We start from the raw sequence: 11,253 nt of genomic DNA on the forward strand, positions 1-11,253 counted from the left end.
CCACCCCACCCCCATCATCGGCAAGAGGTCGGTAAGAGACAAGGGTACCAGGAAAAAACCCTGGCAGGTGGGTGAAAAGCAAGGTCAGGGGACACAGGGACAGCTGAGCACAGGGACAGGCGGTGATTGAATGCTCTGTTTTGGAAAGACAGCTTGGTCAGGGCCAATGGTGGCTGACCACGAAACCCGATAACCTGGCCAACTCTGCCCAGTGGGCCGGACCTCTGACCGGCAGCCCATGGCTGGCAGGGGCTGCGCAGATTTTCCCCAGGGAGGTGAGGGGAACGGCGAGGGGCCTGGGGACCAACGAGACAGATGCACACAAGAGAGCTCTCGGGGGAGGCCTTCGTGGGCTTAAACGAGAGGGGCTCTGTGTACCTCCCTGTGCTTTTCAAGGGTTCCACAGGTTGTAAGCATGCACTGTGCTCCCGTGCTGAGATCTCTGCTGCCCTCTCAAGCTGGGCACTGTGATTCAAGATGGTGGCTGCTGGAGCCAGAATGCCTGAGCCCTGTGACCTTGCACAAGGTCCTTTGCCTCTTCCTCTCCATGGGAAATGGAAGGAGAGCAGTACTTCAACCCTTTGGGTGAGATCCGTGTTGATTAAGATGTGTGCAGTGCTAGAACGAGGCCTGGTGTGTAGTAGGTGCTCAACAAAGTGCAAATCATTGCTCCTTCTGCCCTGCGACGGAAGAGCTGAGGCCAAGCAGGCACCGGGGTTGGATTCAGAGCCTCTCCCCGCCTCTTCCCAGTTCCGTGGCCTTGGCCAAGCCTCGAAACTTCTCTGGGCCTTAGTGAAGGTGGCCTGGGTGCTCACGGGGCCCTTCCTGTCCTGGAGGAGCCGGGGAGACAGCGTGTCACACCAGCGCTGACAGTGGCCTGCGGAGGCAGACACAGCCCCTCTTTCCAAGATGGAAACAGGCCCGGCAAGGGCAAGGTGCTGCCGGGCACAAGGGTCTCCTGCTCTGGATCTGACCTGCTGTGACAGCCCTGCCACCGCGTGCCTGTCAGAGCCACTGTGGCCTCCACATGTGCCGTGCACTTCTGCCTTGGGGTCCCCAGGACCGGCCTGGCTCGGGGCTCAGCTCAGAGGCACCAGCTGTGCCAGTCAGAGCCCACATGCCCCCAAAGCTGGGCCCACCCAGGGTGTCCTACCCATCACCTCTCCCCGTCTTTCACCCACTTCCTGCTCTGTCCCAGCCGAGGAGATACTGTGTGGCCATCGAGCCCTGGCAACCACCCCCAAGCCAGGAAATAGGTGACGAGCCCAGTAGGATGGCAGAGGGTACCCACAGACTCTGGAGCCCAGAGCCCAGGGTTCTCCTGCCTGGCTGTGTGACCTTGGACATGGGATTGCCCTCTCTGGCCCTCAGTTTTGTTATCTGTAGAATGGGTGCAGCTGGCACCTCCTGCCCTCGATTGATGCCCATGGCAGGGGCAGAAAACCATTCTGCTCCAGCTCAGCACTGAGGCTCCCAGCCTGGTTTAGCTCTTCATGGCTGTGGGTGGCCCCTCAGCAGATGATGTGTCCCCACTTGCTAGCTGTGTGGCCCTGGAAAGGCTCTCCCTCCCTTGGCCTCAGTTCCTCCCTCCATAGAATAGACATGAAGACAGTCGTACCTCTGACTCCCGACGGCCCTTCGGGGTAACCTGTGTGAGGGACCAGGGTCCCACCAGTTGCTCAGTGAGGCCATGGGACTCTTCAGGAACCGGGCGAGAAGGGATCTGGTGGCCTGCAGTGTACAGGACAAGGGTGTAGAGAGGACTGGCCCAAATCTGCAGGGGACACGGAGCAATGCCCAGCATCTCCATAACGCAGGAGCCCCTCTCTCTGGCCAGAGGCTTGGAATCACCTGGACTCCTGGTCCTGTCACTTGCCCCATAGGATAGGTTCCAACTGTGATCATGGACTTCTGCCCACCTCCCCTCTCTAGTGTGCACAGCACCCCAGGCATTTGCACTGTGGTGATCCAGGGTCTCAGTAAATCACTAAGTTGCCCAGGTTGGACTTCAACTTGAGATCCTCCTGCCTCAGCCTCCCAGAGTGTAGGGATTACAGGTGTGAGCCACCTACTGCCATCTGAAACAGGATGTTTAATTTATCTGTCATTGTTTAACCCTCCTGTCCTCCCTCGGTGCCATGGGCTTGGCCCCACGAGGGCAGGGGCTGGTTTGGCTCATACACAGGCAAGGGTGAGTCCAAGTTCCCCGTGTCACCTTGGGCACCAATGTCCATGTGGCAGACTGGTGGGCCAGCATGGGAGCTGGAGTTGAGAAGGAGACTCTGCGGGCAGCAGATGGCATGAAGGGAGCAGGGTGACAGTGTTTCTGGGTGGAGCAGCAGGCAGCAAGGGGTGATGTCCTGGTGACCTGGTTCCATCCTGGGCACCCGCAAAGCTGGGGCTGCTTTGCAGGATGGCAGCCCTCGAGGGCAGCTCAGTGCACACAGCACACAGCGCTGCCTCCTCTGCGGGATAGCACCCCAGAGCGACCCCACTTTCCTGTCCCCAGTGCTGCCACTGGGAACTCTGAGCAGCGCATCACTCCCCAGGCCTCAGTTTTCCCCTGTGGCCTGACAGCACCTCTGGGGCCTGGTGAGCTCATGCCACTGAGGCGCCTGGCGTCCAGTGGGCACCCGGTCAGAGCTGGCTCAGCCCCATCTGGCCCTGGGCTGGCTGCCCCCCGGGGCACCATGTCACAGCCTTATTTTTAACTGTGGTTCCCTGGCCCAGATCTCAGCTCAGGCTCTGAAGGTGGCAGCAGGAAGACCACAGTGCGTGCAAGGGCCCAGCTCCCTCGCCACCCGGAGATCAGGCATGGAAACTTCAGGGACGCCGCCTCGGCCCGGCCTCTGCCCAGTGACCCTGTGTGCAAAGCTGTGTTGTGCTGTTTGTAAACAGTGCTGACCTTTCCTGAGCAGGGCAGGGGGCCATCCCCACCCAGGAACTGTAGGACCCCGGGCCAGCCTGGGACAGAGCCAGGAGCAGGGCCCCCCAGCCTGACCTGGCAGTTCCAACACCTCCGAGCACCTCACCACCAAGCGATCCAAGGTATTTTTAAACCCTGGCCTTGGCCAACCTCTGTCACATTGCAGCTGGGCTTGGATTTAGTGTGCGTCCCAGAGCGGGCAGCGGGGGCTTTGAGGTTCATTGAACAGCAAACATTTAATCAAATTCCAGGACCGGTGGGCCGACTGTGTGCCAGGCCCATGTAGGAGAGGCCCCAGGGCAGCCTCCTGGCTCCTGACCTCAGAGGCTGGCACCTGACCTCGAAGCCTGAGGTGGCAGCTGGGGCTCACACATGGAGGGGCCGGGCCTGGGAGCCAGGAAGCAGCCTGGGAGAGGCTCGGACGGCTGGGCCCGGGGTGCAAGCTGAGTCCTGTCACCTGGTGGCGTCTGTGGCCGTGCGGGAATCGGCCCGGTGCCCAGAGACGCTGCACATCTAGGTTTATGGGAGATTCTGTGCAAAAAAAAAAAGTCTTGACTTTGAAATGTAGGCAATGAAATTTTTACAATGTTAGAAACATTCCAGGAGCCAAAGGAAGCTGCCTGTGGAACGGACTCTGCCCGCAGAGCCAAGGCACCAACGCAAACAGCCCACGCTCTTGCTGCAGGCACACGCGTGGTAGAAGTTGCCAGACACACCGCACACCTACTGTGCACCCCTGCGCTGCTCTGGGCCACAGGGAGAGGCTGAGCGAGGACCGGAGGCCGGGTCCCGAGTATCCCCTCTGGAGCATTCCCGACTCAGGCTGTGGGCTAATTGCTACGTGCAGCCTCCATTAAACATTCCATTATTTGAACTTGGAATTAAATAAATTATAATAAAAACAAAGGTGACACTACTCCAAACTCATCACTGTGATTTACTACTGGCTGTGCCCTCAGGGACTCACGGCTGCTGTGTCTTGTCGCAGCCTGTGCCTTGCTTGGCGGAAATGGCGCATTTGGCCCCGGCCGGATGTTCAGGGGAGCTGCTGAGGCAGGAGCGTTCTCCACCACGAGCCTGGCACCTGGGGTCCTCAGGCCCCCTCGCCAACAGAGGGGTGCAGTGGAGTGAAAACAGACACGATGGCAAACATGTAACCTGCCGGAAGGTGATCGCTACCACGAGGGAAAACGGGGGGTGGCCCTGAAGGAGCAGAGGGCTGAGATGGTCAGGTCAGGGAAGGCCTCTCCGAGGAGGTGAGGTAAGAGAGACACAAAGCCTTGAGGGAAGGTGCAGGACAGATAGCTGGCAGGAGAGAGTTCAGCCAGAAACATGGCGCTTCTGCATGGAGACAGGAACCGGCTCATTGGTTCAGGCGTAGGAAGGAGGCGAGTGTGGCAGGAACACAGTGCAGTGAAGAGGGGTGAGGTTGGGGGAGTAGGAAAGGGTCAGGAGTTTTATTCTAGGAGAAGTGGGGAGTCCTGGGGATTTGGAGGGGGTGCGAAGACTTCACATGTCTTTTGAAGCATTTCCTCTGGCTGTGTGGGTACAGTGGAACGATGCTGGAAGGCTGAGCTCCAGGGAGGAAGAGCTGACTGTCCCAGTCTGGGCAGGTGAGGATAATGCCATGGAAGTGGCAGCCACGGCACGGACTTGGGATGAACAGTGGCTCCTTGGTATCCGAGGTGGGTTGGCTCAGGTCTCCCTTGGATACCAACATCCAAAGGTGTGGAGTCCCTCAGGTAAAGTGATGTTATCTTTGCAAAGAAGCCACCCACACCCTCCGCACACTGCACTGGACTCCAGGTTGCACCTAACACCTACCCCAGCATGCACAGTGACTGAGTGAATAGCTGTCACGGTCACTCAGAGAGAGAATGGCCACCAGAGGAAAAACCGGCGCAAGTTCAGTGCGAACACAAATATTTAAAAACACTTCTGACCAAAGGTCGGCTGAATCCACGGATGGGGGACCCACGGGTGGCTGTACAGACAACTGGACTCATGATGGGAGGGGTGTGCAGCGACTGAAAAGAGCCACCCACAATGTGCCCTGAGCAAACTGGGGGGCACCGTGCCACTTCCTGTCAGGGTGGGACCTGCGGGTTTCAGGCTCTGCTCTGAGGCGTGTGGCCCGGGGGACGCGGTGGAGGCGCCAGCTCGGCAGGTGGCTCTGCAGTCGGGCACAAGGTGGATGTGGAAACTACGTCACTCCAGTCACAGCAACCGAGGGCCGTGCCTCAGGAGGCCTCTGACCGCAGTGAACGTAGGCAAAGAAGGGAGGGGAGGCACCGCAGCGATGGGACAGCAGGGCGAGGCCTGGGGAGGTGGGAAGATGCACTGTCTCTCCCCTCGCCTCCTCCTCCTCCTCCTCTTCTTTTGCGATGCTAGGGGTGGAACCCAGGACCTCACGAGGGCTAAGCTCACATCCCACCACTGAGCCACGCACCGGCCAGGACAGTCGCGGCAGGGTCCGGTGACGGACTTGGGATGGGCGGATCACAGAAGGCTGCTTCTGCCAGCCCGAGGAGGCCAAGGGGGACCCTCAGGGCAGCGGGTGAGTTGTCAGCAGGTACAGGCCTCGAAGGTCACTTTGGCAAGGAAAGGCGACGACTTCCGGTCTTCAGCTGCCCAAGTGGACAAGCCCCTTCGTGTACCCCAAAGCACCCTCTGAGCCAGCCCACAGCCTGGGCCAAACCAGCTAGTTTCTTGGAGATTTTTTTTTCTTTTTTGCCAATGAACCAGGAAAACAGAAGGCGGGAAGAGGATCAAGGGAATATTCCGCAAGCTTTGTTTGTCTCCAGATTCCCAGCATCAGGGCTGGCCCCGAGGTCACTCGTAGGATAGGAGGGCGACTGAGGTGACCACCAATGGCATGGGCTTGAGTATTTACTGGGCCAGTACCTACTTCTCTCAGGAGGGGACACAGGGTGCGACTCTCTGGTCCAGCCCCAGGACCAGTGGCTACGCTTCCCCTTTGGGCTTTTCTGCCACGGACCTGCTGTGTGACCTTGGGTGAGCCATTTGTCTCTCTGAACCTCAGTTTTCCTATCTGTACAGAAGGACAATGATGATACCTCTAAAAGGGCCCCTCACCTGGCCCCTGGAACTGCTGGGGCATGAAGAGAGAAAAGCACAGCGTAACCCACCCAGGGCCTGGCACCTCCAAACTCCCAGTATATGTCAGCTGTTATGGTCACCCACAAAGTCAGGTTAATTACTGTGCACTTGCGGAGGGCCAAGCTTTGGGCCGCGCGTGTTCTCTGAGGCTTCATCCCCTCCATGTGAGTAAGGACTGTTACTGTTATTTTATTTTGCAGTACTGGAGATGGAACCCAGGGAGCCCGAGCTACATCCCCTGCCCTTTTCATAGTCCGACGGGGTCTTCTAAGTAGCCTGGGCTGGCCTCAAACCGTCCACCCTCCTGCCTGAGGCTCCTGAGGATCAGGGTGTGCAGGTGCGCACTCTCACGCCTGGCTCGAGCCAGGACTGTTGTCAACTCTGTTTTACAGGCAGGGAAACTGAGTCTCGAAGGGCTGCCTGGCTTGGCAGAGGGAATGCTGCTGCGGTTGAAACGCACGCCTGGCCTTGAAACCCACTCCTCATTGTGTTTCACCTGCCTACAGATGAACCCGGCTCCAGAATCTGGGGTAACCGTGCTCTACGAGGACCCAGGTCCCTCCTGGAGCGCGCAGCTCAGGTTGTCACCTCGGCCTGGGTGTAGACCGGACTCAGATGGGTCATTCAGGAAGCAGGAGCAGGGCCATCCTGTGCCAACTCCGGCCTTCCTCTTAAATTCGGAGCCCAGCCTGGTACCCATGTCATCAATAATCGCGCCCAAAAATAGTTCACTGGGCCAGCCAGGGTGGAGTGCCGGGACGTCCTGTTCCCGTCGGCTCTGGCCAGAGTGACCGTGCACTTGGCCTTCCCTGTCTGAGGCTGCTGGAGGGGAGGGCTGAGCTCACCCTGCCTGAGGTTCATTCGTGGGAACGCGCCAGGCTCTCAAGTACCAGCACCCCAGCCGTGAGCACCACACAGCTTCCGGAATTAGCAGCTGGTGAGGCAGAGGGCTGCCCATGAGCTGGGCCGGCGTCTTAGCAGTCTCCCAGGGAGGGCAAGAGCACTGGCTCTGCAGCCCGACCGAGGCGGAGTCAAATCCCAACTTGGACATTTCCTAGCTGCGTGACTTTGGGAAAGTCACTTTTCCTCTCTGGGCTTTGGGTTTCTCACCTGGAAAATGGGCATAAATATTTTGTGCTGTGGTTGTGTACATGAGACTTTACGTATGGAAGGGACAGTCTGTACACTTCGCAGGTTTATTTATTATCTGCTCCTCCCCTCCCCACCCCCGAAATGTGAGCTCCGCCAGGGAGAGCTTTGCCCATTGTTTACAGCAGGATTCCTGGGCCATGGGGCAAAAGAGGGACTCAATGATCCACGCTGAGTGAATGAACGGATGAATGAAATGAAAACCTCTGGTCCCCAGGCAAGTGCTCCAAACCTCTCAGCAGCTCGGGAAAGACTGGAACAGGAATGTGATTGCGGATGAGGAAGCAGCTCACGTGTGCCGGGGAGGACACAGTGAGAGCCCGGAAGATCCAGGGCTGGGCAGGGTCCCCGGGGGAGCCTGGGAGCGGGGTCGCAGCACTAGAGCTCCCGCCTGAGGGTGGCAGAGGAATTCCCGGCAGGTAGGGGCTCCTCCCTGGACCCTGGCAATCCCGGCTTGATGGCTGCTCACAAGGGGAGTGGGGAGGACCCTGGGACTTCGGGCTGGTTCCCCACGGTCGCAGCAGTGACACAGCTCACACTCGCACCCCTCCTGAGGCCAGCCCTGTCCTGCACCTGCGCTGACACACTGAGTCCTCGGGACCCTCAGAGAAGGCGCTATCATTTCTTTCGTCTGACAGATGAGGCCCTGAGGCTGGATCAGAACTGTAGGTCCCCCAACGTCACAGAGGCAGCCAGTGGCCGAGCCCGGGATGCCCAACTCTCCCCTCCTCCCAGTGTGGGCCTCACGGAGCCACATCAGTTCTGCAAGAACTCGTCTCCTCTCGCCAGGGTCCCTGGATGCCCCGGTGAAGCCTCTGCCTTCCCTTTCACCAGGCTCCTCCCTGGGGAGCCTCTCCTGAGCCCTGCTCTGTTCTCCCAGCTCCTTCTCTAGCTCTGACCCCTCAGCCTTCGTCTTATAAATTCCTTGGAAGACACTGGGCCCACCAGATAACCCGGTGCAGCTTCCTGTACCAAGGTCCTTCATGTAGTCACATCTGGAAGGTGCCTTTGCCACAGGTCCCAGAGGTTAGGGCACTGACACATTTGGGGGTAATAATTCTCCCCATCTCAGGAGCAGAGCGAGCTTCCAGCCTTCCTGGGAGCACCGGGCTGCGGCTGATGGAGGAGGCCAGCAAGGTATCAGGAGAGCTGAGGGTCCCAACATTCTGGTTTTCATATGTCATCAACTTTTAAATGGTGGCAAATAAAGCAAAATTAAGAGAGGCACTTAAATACACCACACACACACACACACACACACACACACACAGGTCAGGTGAGGCCCATGGGCTGTGGGTCTGTGTTCGTCACTGACCAGGGAGAGAGGCGAGGGCTCACTTAACCCTGCCAGGGTCGGAGCAAGGGTGACAGGGAGGGCAACCCTGTGCCCGCTGTGCCAGGTGGAAGATGCACAGGCAGGGTGTGATCAAGAGGGGACCAGCACACTTCCACAGGATGAAGGGAGGCTGTGTGGCTCTGGACCAGTTCCTGGCCTCTCTCTGCCTTTGCTCACAGAGGAGGGACTCTGCAGAGCTTTTGTGCTCATTATGGCCTGGCCCTGGGGGCTCAGAGGTCCCAAAGCAAAGCAAGCCCCTGACTCCAAAGGGACAGGGTCAGACCGTGGAAGTGAGGGGTCCTGGAGCTGTCTGGCTCTCCTCTACTGGCCTCTGCAGCCTGCACCTTGTCATGAAGGAGCTGTGGCTCATGAATTTTGCTCATTTACTGAGCGCTGACCAAAAGCCTCTGTGTTCAGTGCTGTTACAGCCTTGAGGCCAGGACACAGGGTTCACACAGTCAGGAAGGACAGAACTGGGGGAAAACCATTGGCCCAGGACTCTTCTCTCGGCCTCTCTGCGTTGGCCTTGAGCAGATCGGTGGCCAGTGAGGCCCTTGTAGACTGTGTGGCCCGAGGAGAGATGTCACCTGGGTCCATTCCCCGCCTTTCTGCACTCATTGCCTGGCCATCCTTGGTGTCCCCTCATTCCTGGCCAGTTGTCCAAGGCTAGTGTCCATCTTGAGCACCCACTGTGTATCAGGCACAGCTCATTTAACCCTTAACAACCCCGTGAGGCAGGTGTAAGAGCAGATGAGGAAACCAAGGCTGGACAGGGCCGTCTCCTCCCCAGAGTCACACAGCCAGAGCCAGTGCCACCTCTGCCCCTGCTGCCGGTGGGGACATAGTTCGGCTCCTCCTAGGGCTTCTCCCTCCTGCTGCCCGGCTGCTGCCTGAACAAAGCCCAGAGGATTCCATTTTCCTGGAAGTCCCCAGTTTGGAGGCTTCTTTTGGGGACCTGGCGGCTGGGTTCCTAATGTGCTCAGAGGCCCGTTCCAAATTGCTCCTCCCACCTCCAAACCCAGGGAGCTGTGGAGTGTTCAGCTTCCTCCTGCCGTGGGCACTTACTGTGGGAAAGGTGAGGAGGAGGCCAGCGATGGGCACCGGTGGCGAGGCACAAGGAAGGCCTTAGGGTCCCAGGTGGCAAAGGCCAAGGGGGGCCTGGCCTGGAGGGGAAGCCGGCCAGGCAGATGCAGCGGTCTTATCAGAGCGTCAGTGGAAATCGAAGCAGGCCCCGCTGTTTATTAACTCTCCTACCTTTTTGACAGAGAGAGATCAAAGGTGAAATCCAGGCCTCTGTTCTGCACACCTCCTCCCTTCCTCCCTTCTTTTCCTTTCCTTTTGGAAGCCTGGGCACTAAAAGCCTTAAATTCGAGAGAGGGGGTGCTTTTGTCCTTGCCAAGGTGACAGCAGAAACTTAGCCTCTGATGTCCCGAGTCTTTGTAGAGCTTCGGCGTCAGATACCCGAGAGAGTGGTGGCCAGACAGACGCAGGGGCTCACAGGCCAGAGGCCGTAGGGGTGGTGGGGACTGTGGCACCGGAGACCCGCAGAAACGCCCTGCTGCCCTGCGGAAAAGGAGGGCCCAGTGTGGCCAGGCTTTGGGGACAGCCCAGAATTGCAGATACTTTGTGTGGGATCGCTGGTGATACCTATGTGCTAAAAGACAGGAGTCTGTTTTTACTCTTTGCTAATGGTGTGCTGGGCTTGCATCTTGGATTAAATATTCTGTTTTCCCAGGGGGTTGCAAGGCCACCTTTGTCCTAATTCTTCCTACTGGTGTCCTATTGCAGACTTTTCTTTGTGACCTTGAAGATTATTTTGTCCAATTAAAAAAAAAAATCCTGTGAGTCACTACTTGAAATTGAATTAAGTTGATCTCTGTTGGCAGAATTGTCATTTTAAGGATGTGAAATCCATTCTGAGAGGGTAAGAAAGGAAGATTTCAGGTTTGAGCCCAACCTAGACGACCTAGCAATTTAGTAAGATCTTGTCTCAAAATTAAAGAAAAAATTTTTTTAAAGTCTGGGCCTATAGCTCAGTGCGAAGGCCCTGGGTTCAACTCCAAGTACAATACCAACTAAATAAATTAAATTAAAATAAAAGGGATGTGAAATCTACCTGTTCATTTATCCTCATCTTATTTTATGGATTTGGGGACAATTTTGTTGTTGCTGCTTTTGTTTTCTTCTGAAGTCTCTTGATTTTTAAAATGATGGCAAATTTGAAGCATTTGGAACTGCATGGGCCATGTACCCCACCCACGCTGGGCTGGGAATCCCGGGGCTCCCTGGTGTCCCCTGGGCACCCTTATCCCATGGGGCGGCTGTGTGCTCTGTTACTCAGAGATAACCGGTCCCAGGCAGGGAGATCTCTGGGACAGAGAGCTCTGGCCAAGCCTGGCAGGAGAGCCGGGCTGTTCGTGGCCTGACCCTCTGCCCACTTCCTCCACACTCCCCAGCCCCCTCCTGCGGGGCTCCGCCAGCAAAAGGCAAAAAACAAAACAAAACCACCCAGGACGATTGCTTTCCAAGAAACAAGCAAAGTTTTAAAGCAATGGGTCAAGGAGTAGCCCCCGAGCCCTCCATCATGGGCCCTCTGCTCGGAGCTGCAGACTGAGGGTCCAGGCGCGGCTGAGAGGGTAGGACGCCTTCAGGTAAGGCCGGCCCAAGAAGAGGTCGGGTGACCCTCGAGGGGCCAGGGAGGGAATGCAGGGTAGGGATGTGT

The 11,253-nt window shown here is 57.6% G+C and overlaps 1 long non-coding RNA gene across 1 annotated transcript; it reads left to right on the plus strand.

Annotated features, from left to right (window-relative positions):
- Positions 1-4,947: 4,947 nt before the first annotated feature.
- On the plus strand, positions 4,948-10,505 carry LOC109117858. Its single transcript, XR_002025164.2, has 3 exons — positions 4,948-5,941; positions 6,247-6,983; positions 7,413-10,505. It is a non-coding gene; the product is annotated as an uncharacterized LOC109117858 (long non-coding RNA).
- Positions 10,506-11,253: the final 748 nt, after the last annotated feature.

The sequence above is a fragment of the Fukomys damarensis genome, unplaced genomic scaffold (assembly GCF_012274545.1).
Source record: "Fukomys damarensis isolate Sample0158 unplaced genomic scaffold, DMR_v1.0_HiC HiC_scaffold_22, whole genome shotgun sequence".
Lineage (NCBI taxonomy): Eukaryota > Metazoa > Chordata > Mammalia > Rodentia > Bathyergidae > Fukomys > Fukomys damarensis.